Raw genomic sequence first — 10,059 nt, 5'->3', positions numbered from 1 at the left:
AGATTTAGAGAAAGAAGGAAGTTAAATAGGATATGAGATCAGGTTTAACCAAGCTTGAATTGACTGAGCTGTAAAAAGAGGGAGGGGAAGGAAGCATTGTTGCAAAAGCCACTGAGTCCACCATACTCCATCTGTAATCAAGGCGGCAATGGTTAGTCAGTGGCCCAGGATACCCTGGGTGTTTTCTGAGAAGAGCATGTGTGAAGAGGGGAGCAAGGATATTTGAGGGAAACTAGTACCCAACCAATCATTGATATTTATGGGCCATCATAAATTAGGTGTTTATAACTTGGGAGATACTTTTGTTTGCATCATACTTAGAGTAGTTTCAATCATAGTTTAAGGTTACAAAGATGTGACCAATGCAACGTTATTTCCTTTTAGTTTGGATCTATTTCATGCATCTAAGGAATGCGATGGTCCTGTTAGCTCAGCTCCCCCTCTTTCAGCCTCTACAGGGGTCACACCTTGCCAACACTGGAGGGTGCTTATGCATCTTGATCCAGATAAACTTAGGGGTGCTTGACTGATCTGTCATAATTCTTTCAAACTGTTGGTCCTGTTTTGGATCAATTCATTGCCCTTTCAGCTGTAGAGAAAGGAACACCTTCTGGGGAGAATGATCTGCACACACCTCTTTCATTTGCCAGGGGCTGCTATGTGAAAACAGCCACCTGCCGCCGTCTGGCATCAATCCATCAATCCATGCCATGCTGCTTGAGCAGTTGGTGGTGCCTCCCATTCCTTAAGTACTTGAGAATCCTTCCCCACGAGCTGGGCCATTGATTAAGTGCTCACTTTGGAAGAGGTGTAAGTAAGGACTACAGCGTGATCATAGAAACCACGTGTGCCCACTTGAACAAGAGGAAAAGGACATAGAAGAGCATTTTTAAAGGGAGGATGTGATTTTCTGTTTCAAAAGTGGACCCCCCTGCCCCTGATTCTCAAAGATCAAACAGCCTGATAGGAGCTCTCTTTGTTGAGCCAAGCTGGGAATAATAGTTCCTTTGTCTGAACACCCAGTATTTATTCATTTAACACTTGGTAAATGCCTACTAAGTGCCAGGCACTTTAAATGCATATTTGTTTTTACAAACAAACCTACAAGGCAACTATTATTATCCACCCCACCTCCACTACCACCACAAATATAATAAATATAAAAATCAGATGAAAGGAATGCAACTCAGAGGAAATGCTAAAAACTAACATAAAATTATCAATAAAAAAGATAGCCAAATACCAAAATATAATATTATTAATACATTATCAAATATTATATTATCAATATAATATTATCAATAAAAACATATTATCAATATAATATTGTCAGTTAAAAATGATAGCCAAATACCAAAAATATATAGACTTCCATAAAGGAAAACCTTATCATTTCACTTTGTAGCTTATTATTCCTTTTCACTGAGCTTGATTTTCCTAGAGGTTTCAGAGATTTGACCTAAAGACGATAGCTAAACAGTTCTCTTTGGAAGATAAAATGTTTATTAGCAAACACATACTTATGGTGCACGGTATTATTTTATTTTATGCTAAGATGTGAGCTGAGAAATGTGATTTTATTTATTGCAGGGGCACCATATTCAAAACCCCTTTGGTGCTATATATGGGAAGCAATGGATGGACCATGGTCCCGTTAGCTGTGTTTAAATCTCCATTCTAAACTTTAATACTCTAAATCAAGTTTTTGCTAATGTAACTTGCCACAGTTTTGGATGTGTCTTTCTGGGTTTTTCTCTTTCTTTAAGTGAATTAGATAACCTGACTACATTAAGTATGGTTTATTTTATATGTATGTTTATAAGGGCACCTACCATACCAAATATTCAGTCAACGTGGGCCATTAAAATATATAACCTCTGCAAATTAAAACATAATCATTAAAACATCTTAAACCAAAAGAAATAGTAGAGGCACTTGAGAAACTATCAGAGAAATACTTTATATTTAGTATTTTCCGTTAGGGACATAGGTCTGGAATTCATCCCCACAGTTGAGAGTTGCAGTCATGGGAGTGGGTAAGATTACCAAAGAAGAAATTCATGAAGGAGGGAGGCAGTCCTTAAAGGGTAGAATCTTAATGGAAATATCTCCAGCTGGGCGTTGAGGGCAGTGGGCAAAACTGAGGAAACCAAAGAGCAAGGCAGGGAAGTAGGAGGTGATTGGGGGTGTGCAGTCAGTGGAACAGCGGGTGGGGGGCATCTGTCACTCTGGGCTTTGGAGTTTTGGAGACTGGAGAGAAGCCAGTGTCACTACTGGCACCTGAGTGAGCCCAACACCTGGACAACTCCCCTGACGGGTGTACATGTCCTCATAGGGGCTCTCTTTCAACAGGCTGAAAGAGGACATGATATTGGCATGATGGTTTTTCCATGAAGTTAAACACAAACACTGACACTGTGGAACAGGAGAGGCCACAACAGTGAGAGGCCCACATACCGCAAAAAAAAAAAAAAAAAAGGATTTTAGAAAAATCAAGCTATAATTCTTCTTGGATCAATACCTACATCCTAGTAAGCAAACCTCAACAATGATCAGCTAAAGCTCTCAAAGACCTAGCGAATGAAACTAAAATGATAAGGGTAACATGCATAAGGAATGCACACAAAATATGCCAGGGGATAAAGCCACCTACAGAAAGCTCAGAGAGCTAGGACAGGGAGGTTCTGCTCAGAACCCCATGGACACGGCCCTCAAGGATCAGGCCGAGCAAGAGGCATCCACGGAAGAAAAAGGAACCACGCCAGCGCTGTGTGAGGGAAACGGGGAGCGTACGGGGAAGTCTGAAAACAAGCAGGGTGGACGCTGTCAAAAGCCGGATGTAAAGACTGAACAAAGATCAGTGGCAGCGAGGAGGTCCCAGTGACCCTGCTGTTCTAGGGGTGCTGGGAGCAGAGCCAGGGAGCGGCGGGGATGACGTGGAGGTGCGTGAGAGGCGCTTGAGACGAAGCCTGGTGACTGAGTCAAGAAGTCTGCTGTAAGGTGCACCCAGAGAGCTGTGTTACTATTAATAACTACTCATGTATGCAAATGACTTACTTTCAAAGGGAGGGAGGGAAGGAAGGGAAAAGTAGAGAGGCTTTAATATCACCATTAGTTACTTATATCCTGATACGATTCCTGGAAATAGTGAGACGTAGATGAGTTGGAGCTAGTGCGCTGGGAATTGCCTGTGACCCTACATTTTAAAAGACTCCATGTGACTGCGCTGCGGAAGAGGCAAAATGGAAATGCAGGGCAGGTTAGGAGGCCGCTGCAGGAATCCAGGAAAGCGGTGAGAGCGCAGCCCCTTCGCAGGCAGAGGGGGCATCACCGTGGAAATGCACCTAAAGATTGGAGAGCCTCGTGGGACGGGAAGGGATGAGAGATGAACCCAGAAGGGCGGGGGTAGGACACGGACCCTGGGAGAGGCTTACACGGCTGGGAGGAAGCCACCTTAACCTTTGCCGGCTGGAGAGCAGGCTGGGAGGACGGACGTGGGTGTAGGTAAATTGTAGGTAGAGGGTGGGAAGTTACCAGAAAGCACGCGCATGCCCTCAATTTTCTCAATGACTCACGAGGTGAAGTTGTCTGCTGAGAGCAGGGGGCGTAGGAACTGAGAGTGAGTCTGTCTTGAGAGGAGCGCTGAGGTCTATAAATAGTCTTCTAACTAATTACACTGCGGAGGGAGACTGTGGGTCTGTCTGGCTGCATTCAAGGCCTCATGGTGACCTCTTACTGGGGACCACAAACCCAGCTCTGCGCCCACTGCTGCGTGTGCCAGACGTGCAGTTAACATGCCCGGCTCGTGGAGCTTTGCAGCCGCAGGGTCTCGGCCACATTTAAACAGCACTGAGGCCTGGAAGAAGCTATTGATTCCAAAGTGGGAGCTTTTTAAAAAATGGTTTGGATTATTGTGAATTTTTTGCTTGTGCTTTCAAAACATATGGCTTGATACTAACTGAAATAGTGTGGCCTTTGGAAAGTTTCTTAACTTCTCTGTGCTTCCTTTGCCTCTTTTGGAAAAAGTAAACAAGCTAATTAATCCTCATAGGATTCTTGTGACAGTTAAATAAAATGATGTATGTAAAACACTGAAAAAAGTTTCCGTTTATAAAAAGGGCTCAACAAATGATAATTACTTTTGTCAGAAAATATGACTTGTACATATATATCCATACCTTGGATGTATATATATTTATATGTTCGGTGAAAGTATACATATACAATGTGTCGTAGCATTTTAAAAATTTAGATTTTGCCCCTTTTATATGTGTATATATGTATGTAGGTATGCACATATGTGTATTATATATGTATGTATGCGTGTATAGACACAGATATATATATAATTATAGCAACTATTTATTCAATATGCCTTTGTTGAGCACATTCTACGTGCCAAGAACTACGCTAGATTCCGAAGAGACAATAATGAACAAAAATAGATGAAGCATCTGCCATTATGGGGTGAACAGTCTGATGGTTACTACAAGAAGAGGGCCAGACTGATGTAAAATGATAATGTGCTCAGTGCTGTAAAGAGCTCTACCGAGTGCAATGAAAAGGTAAATTAGCACAGGTCAGGTGGTTCCACCCCACCTGAGGGCACAGGCTGACGTGTCGTCGCCCTTCTCCCCGACTACATTACGATTCCTTCGAAGGCTGTGGACCGCTGCCTACTCCCCTCTGTTTATGGCACCTGACTCCTGACCACCGTGCACACAGCAGGTGCTCAATGTGTGTTTGCTGGCTAACCTGATGCCATGGGGTGTTCACCAGCAGTTTTAGTCATGACAGCCACGTGGGGCACCCACTGCCTTTCTTTATAAGAAACCACAGAGGGACATCTTGGTGGTAATGGAACATCGCCGTTGTCTGGCTGATTTGGCAGGAACAGCTCACCCCAGGCACTGCGTGAACTCTCAGCCCTAAAATGCAGCGTCATTGATGCTTTTCCTTTTAAAAAAGCACGAATCACAGTGTTCTTTGTGCTAACATACATCGAGGACATATATGTTTATTTCCTCTTGTTTTTCAGTGCAACTTCCATTGATCCAGCAGGTCGTCGGGAAAATGGGGGAATGATTGTTCAATGGGTACAGAGTTTCCCTCTGGGATAATGAAAATTTTCTAGAAATGGATAGTGGAGATGGTTGTACAATGTTGTGAACGTACTTAATGCCAGTGAATTATACAATTAAAATGGTTAAAATGGTAAGTTTTGTTATGTTTATTTTACACAATAAAAAATCCTACCCCCCAAAAAGAAGATTTAAGCTTGGGAATTTAGAAAATAGAAAAAAAAAAAAAAAAAAACTAGGTATGAATAACTGTCACCTTTTTCTTAAAGTCCTTCAACAGTTCCCCATTCTCTCCTGACCAAATCCCAACCAGGCCCTTCATGGACTGGGTCCCGCTTGGCAGCTCCTATGTCTGTCTTTCCTGAACCCCAGGCTCCACCCAGGCCAGATAGCTTGTGTTTCCCCCATCATGCATCTGTGTTTTGCCTGCATGGGTTCTGATCTCTGGGATGCTCTTCTCATCCCCCACCTTCTAGCTGGAAAGCATTATGCACCTCATTTTAGCTTCCTCTAGGGAACTTTTCCCAACACCCATTTCAAATCTTTCAGCCCCGGCCAGAGGAATGACTGCTCTCTCTCTCTCTCTCTCTCTCTCTCTCTCTCTCTCTCTCTCTCTTTCTCTCTCTCTCTCTCTCTCCCACTTTCCCTTGTGTAGCTCATTATCACAGCAAACACAACATTAAATGTACTTGTTTATTTATAGCTCTGTCTTCCTGTGCCCTACCTTGGTGGCAGCAGGGGCAAAATCTAAATTTTTAAAATCTTTGGCTCCAACGGTGTGACCTTGGGCAAGATATTTAACCTCTTCTAGATCTGTTTCACCTTCCATACGATTTGAATAATAATAATAGTCTCTATGTCATACAGTAGTTATGAAGCATAAATGAAATAATGCATGTGACGTGCTTAGAGAGGGTCTGATGCACAATCAACAATAAAGTGTTTGAAGAAAGGAGGTTCATAACCAATAACAATTGTTCAGTGGCTAAAAGGATGAATAGTTAACGTTGAGAGTTGACAAGAAGAACGAATCACCTAATTCCAGATGTTTATTTAGAAAGACGCATGAGGAAGCTGGATGACTGGAAGAAAGAGCATTATAGGAGAACATCTTTTGCTGTGTGTATCATAATATAGTCAACATACTTCCAACAACCTCCCACGTTTCTGCCATAAACTCTTCCACTCCCTCCAGAACCAGCCTGATCAGGCTACAGAGGTCTTTATGACTAAAATATCAGAGTCTGACGAGGGGAAGATGGCGGAAGAGTAAGACGCGGAGATCACCTTCCTCCCCACAGATACACTAAGATATCAGAGTGAGTCTTCTTAGAAAACAAAAACTCAATGAAACGGATAAGAAAGGCTCATTGCCACAGTCTTCAATAGCGAACCAGTGGAGCTCTTCATGCTTTAAAGAATATAAGGCAGTCCTGCTGTAGACGTTGAGGAATTTTCGAGTGTTTTCTATACTGACCCACTTGCATCAGGATTTTGGCAAACTAGCCTGACTCCTGGAATTTCAACCAGTAAGTAACCTTTTCTCCAATCAGCTTGGCTTATGGGTGTAAATTCTTATTTTACGTAAGCAGATGCTGTCTATTTTCAAGGTATGGAGCTGGTTTACGCAGTGGACACAAAGCATTATGTGACGCTTATGCACCGATTCTTATAAGGCAACACACACTGCAGGGAACAGTGCCGGAGTCCTCCTGGTGACTGTACCCGATTTCCATGCAGTCCCATTAAAGCGGACTCCACACCAAGCCCCAGGAGTGAAGCTTGTGACCAAGGCCTAAGCCATCAGCATATCTCACTTCCCCATCCTTTGATCTTCGTGGATCGTATGTGACCTAGTCAGAGTCAGTGAAATGCAATGACATTTTCACTGCACCTTCTGGGGAAGAGACTCTCACTCATAACCTCTGACCTAAAACGTAAGAGAATGAGTGGGTTAGCAGGGACCTTTCTGGTACCCATAGAACCCAAGGCTAACGTCAACGCCGTGGAAGGCAGAACAAAGGAATAAAGTTTTTAAAAGTTGGCAGGTGCCAATGGTAAGCCTGAGCCCTGAATTGAGTCCTGTCTGTAGGTAGCATCCTCTTTCAGCTTTTGAGTCAATAAATTCCCTTTTGGACTAAGCCAGTTTGGGTTGGGCTTTTCTGTAACCGCAACTGAATAATCCCAACTGGCCTTCATCAAAGCCACTCTTCCCAAACGGGAGCTCCACACTCTGATTCCATCCAAAAGATAACTGGTGTCTCTAGAGAACCCACATGTGAATAGAATCAGGACATATTCAAGGGGGTAAGTGTCTGGGTAAGAAAATCTCTCCTTTGGGGCTACCTGTGGTTCACATTTCTGTGTGGGCCAAGAAACTCCTATAAATTTCACCTGTTGACACATTTTCTTTGCAGGCACTTTGCTACTCCAGGGGGAGGAGCCGGAAACAGAGGTGGAGAAGGGAAAGCATGAGGCAAAATGTGAATTATTGTGCAGGAAGCAATATAGCAGATGGCCTTTTCGCAGAGGGCTGGCGTGTGGGTACATGCGGTGTGAATTCATGGTGGAGGAACTAATCAGGCAATGTTATCTGATCTGGAACAACAAGAAAAAGAAAGGGTCTCTTTCATTTTCCCCTGCTTTGGTATGTCTGAAAGCCCTTATCAGTGTGATGGGGCTTGGAAGCACCCAACCAGAAAACCTTGACTTGGGATTGTGTTAAACTGGGGACCTGGGATCTGGGTTGTTTTCCAAGGACCAATCGTCATTTCATTTTCAGAATGAATCTGGATTTTTGTTCTGTGAAAACAGGGCAGGTTCTGGATTGAAAAAACAAAAGTCAGACGTGCTGATACTTGAATATAAAGAACTACGGAGTTTCATAAGTTCTTCTGAGTAACAGAGGCTAGTCTCCAGCCTGGGGCCGAGGAGGCAGTGGGAACAGACCCAGAGTCTGTGAGGTTATTTCTCCCGTGAAAAGCAAAAGCCCGAAGCAGTACTCTGAATAATCTAAGTGCAAAGCTGCTCCCATGGAAGGCAACAGAGCTTTCAGGAGGGGCCCTGGCTTTTGGGTACCAGGACGGGTTTCAGACTTGCCTCCATCCCCCACTGTCTCCATGGTGACAGAGAAGTTAGTCATCCTCTCTGAATGTATTTCCTCATCTGCAGACATCAGTTAGGTTCTTGAGAGAAGTAAGCGGTTGAATTACATCAAGAGTGTATGGCCCATCGTAAGAACCCAAATAAATGGCAACAACACGATTTCAGTTACTCTGGGGAGACTTGGATCAAATACAGGGCTGCAGGTACTGAGACAGGAATACCTTCTTCTCATTTGTCAGGCAGAGGGGGCAAAGTTCAGTTTCATCTTAATGCGATTTTCTGCAGAATATCAAGAGAAAAACACCAATTTGCCACCAAATTTCTGCATTTTTCTGGCTTCTTCGAAGCTCAGCAAAATCTTGTCCCTAAACCGCTGAACAGCTCTATAATTCCAGACTGGCTAGAGACAAAAGTAAATCAAAAGACTTTCATTGGACCATCAGTTTCTCAAGTATTCTCAAGTATAAGAATTGGGTTTTATTCCTCTTTTTAGGCCAGATACATAGCACGGCACCTTACGGGTTGCTTAAGAAATTTTTATTCTCTTATCTAAGAAAATGAATTCATTTTCAGACCAGCCAACCTAAACTTCTGTTGGAATGTGCTCAAAGAAGCGAGCAAGGATGGAAGGAAGGAAGGGAGGGAGGGGGGAAGGAAGGGAGGGAGGGGGGAAGGAAGGAAGGAAGGGAGACTCTCTTGGTGTATTAGTTAGGGTAAGAGCTAAGCTGCTATGGGCTAATAAAGAAACCCCAAATTTCCGTGGTTTAAAAGCAGACAGGGAGCAGCGCAGCGATGGCGGCGGCAGCGTCGGTGGTGGCTGCTATTCGGAGCCGCTGAGACGCCTCTGCGGCAGCTGGTGGCACAGGTGGCTTGCGTGGACGCGGGCAGAGGCGGCCGGCCCGCCACCGCAGCCCCAGCGCCCACGGCCCCGGCAGGGAGATGAAGTTGCTGATGGAGCTGTAAAACCAACCCACAAACAAACTACCCATTTTCTTTTCTGGAACTCACGAGACTGCTTTTTTAGGCCCAAAGGACATATTTCCTTACTCAGAGAATAAGGAAAGTACGGCAAACCAAATAAATGAAAAGGCTTTAATGAAGGTTTATGGGAGATAGACAACAATCCGAAAGTGAAATTTTCAAGTCAACAGGCATCAACCAAACAATCAAATGCCTCATCTGATGCTGAAGTGGAAGAAAAAGAAACTAGTGTTTCAAAGAAAAAGAAACTAGTGTTTCATACTGACCATGAAGAAAAAGCCAGTAACGAGGACGTGACTAAAGCAGATGACATAAGCACTCCAAAAGCTGCCAGAAGAGGGAGAAAGAGAAAGGAAGAAAAACAAGTAGAAACCGAGGAGGCAGGCGTAGTGACTACAGCAACAGCATCTGTTAATCTAAAAGTGAGTCCTCCTGTGAGCCATGGCCGCTGAGCCTGCGCGTCCGGAGGCTGTGCTCCGCAACGGGAGAGGCCACAAGAGCGAGAGGCCTGCGTACCGCAAAAAGAAAACCAATAAAAGCGAGTCCTAAATGAGGATGACCTGCCGCTACAGAAGTCAAGATTCCAAAACCAAAGGCAGACCCCAAATGGTAAAACAGCCCTGTCCTTCGGAGAGTGACGGTACCTGAAGAAGACAAGAGTAAGAAAAAGGGGCAAAAAAAGAGGAAAAACCACCTAAAAAGCAGCTTAAAAAGGATGAGGAGTGCCAGAAGGAAGAAGACAAGCCAAGAAAAGAGCCAGATAAAAAAAAGGGGGAAAAAGAAGTTGAATCAAAAAGGAATAATTGGGCTTCCCTGGTGGCGCAGTGGTTGAGAGTCCGCCTGCCGACCCCGGGAGGATCCCACATGCTGTGGAGTGGCTGGGGGCGCGGGG

At 44.2% G+C, this 10,059-nt stretch overlaps 1 pseudogene; it reads left to right on the top strand.

Annotated features, from left to right (window-relative positions):
* Positions 1-2,698: 2,698 nt before the first annotated feature.
* LOC103069360 (PC4 and SFRS1-interacting protein-like) overlaps positions 2,699-10,059 on the top strand; it is a 7,869-nt pseudogene continuing 508 nt past the window's right edge.

This window comes from Lipotes vexillifer, unplaced genomic scaffold (assembly GCF_000442215.2).
Source record: "Lipotes vexillifer unplaced genomic scaffold, Lipotes_vexillifer_v1.1 scaffold165, whole genome shotgun sequence".
Taxonomy (NCBI): Eukaryota; Metazoa; Chordata; class Mammalia; order Artiodactyla; family Lipotidae; genus Lipotes; species Lipotes vexillifer.
The sequence above is the reverse complement of the archived record's forward strand: the minus strand, read 5'-3'. Positions and strand labels throughout refer to the sequence as shown.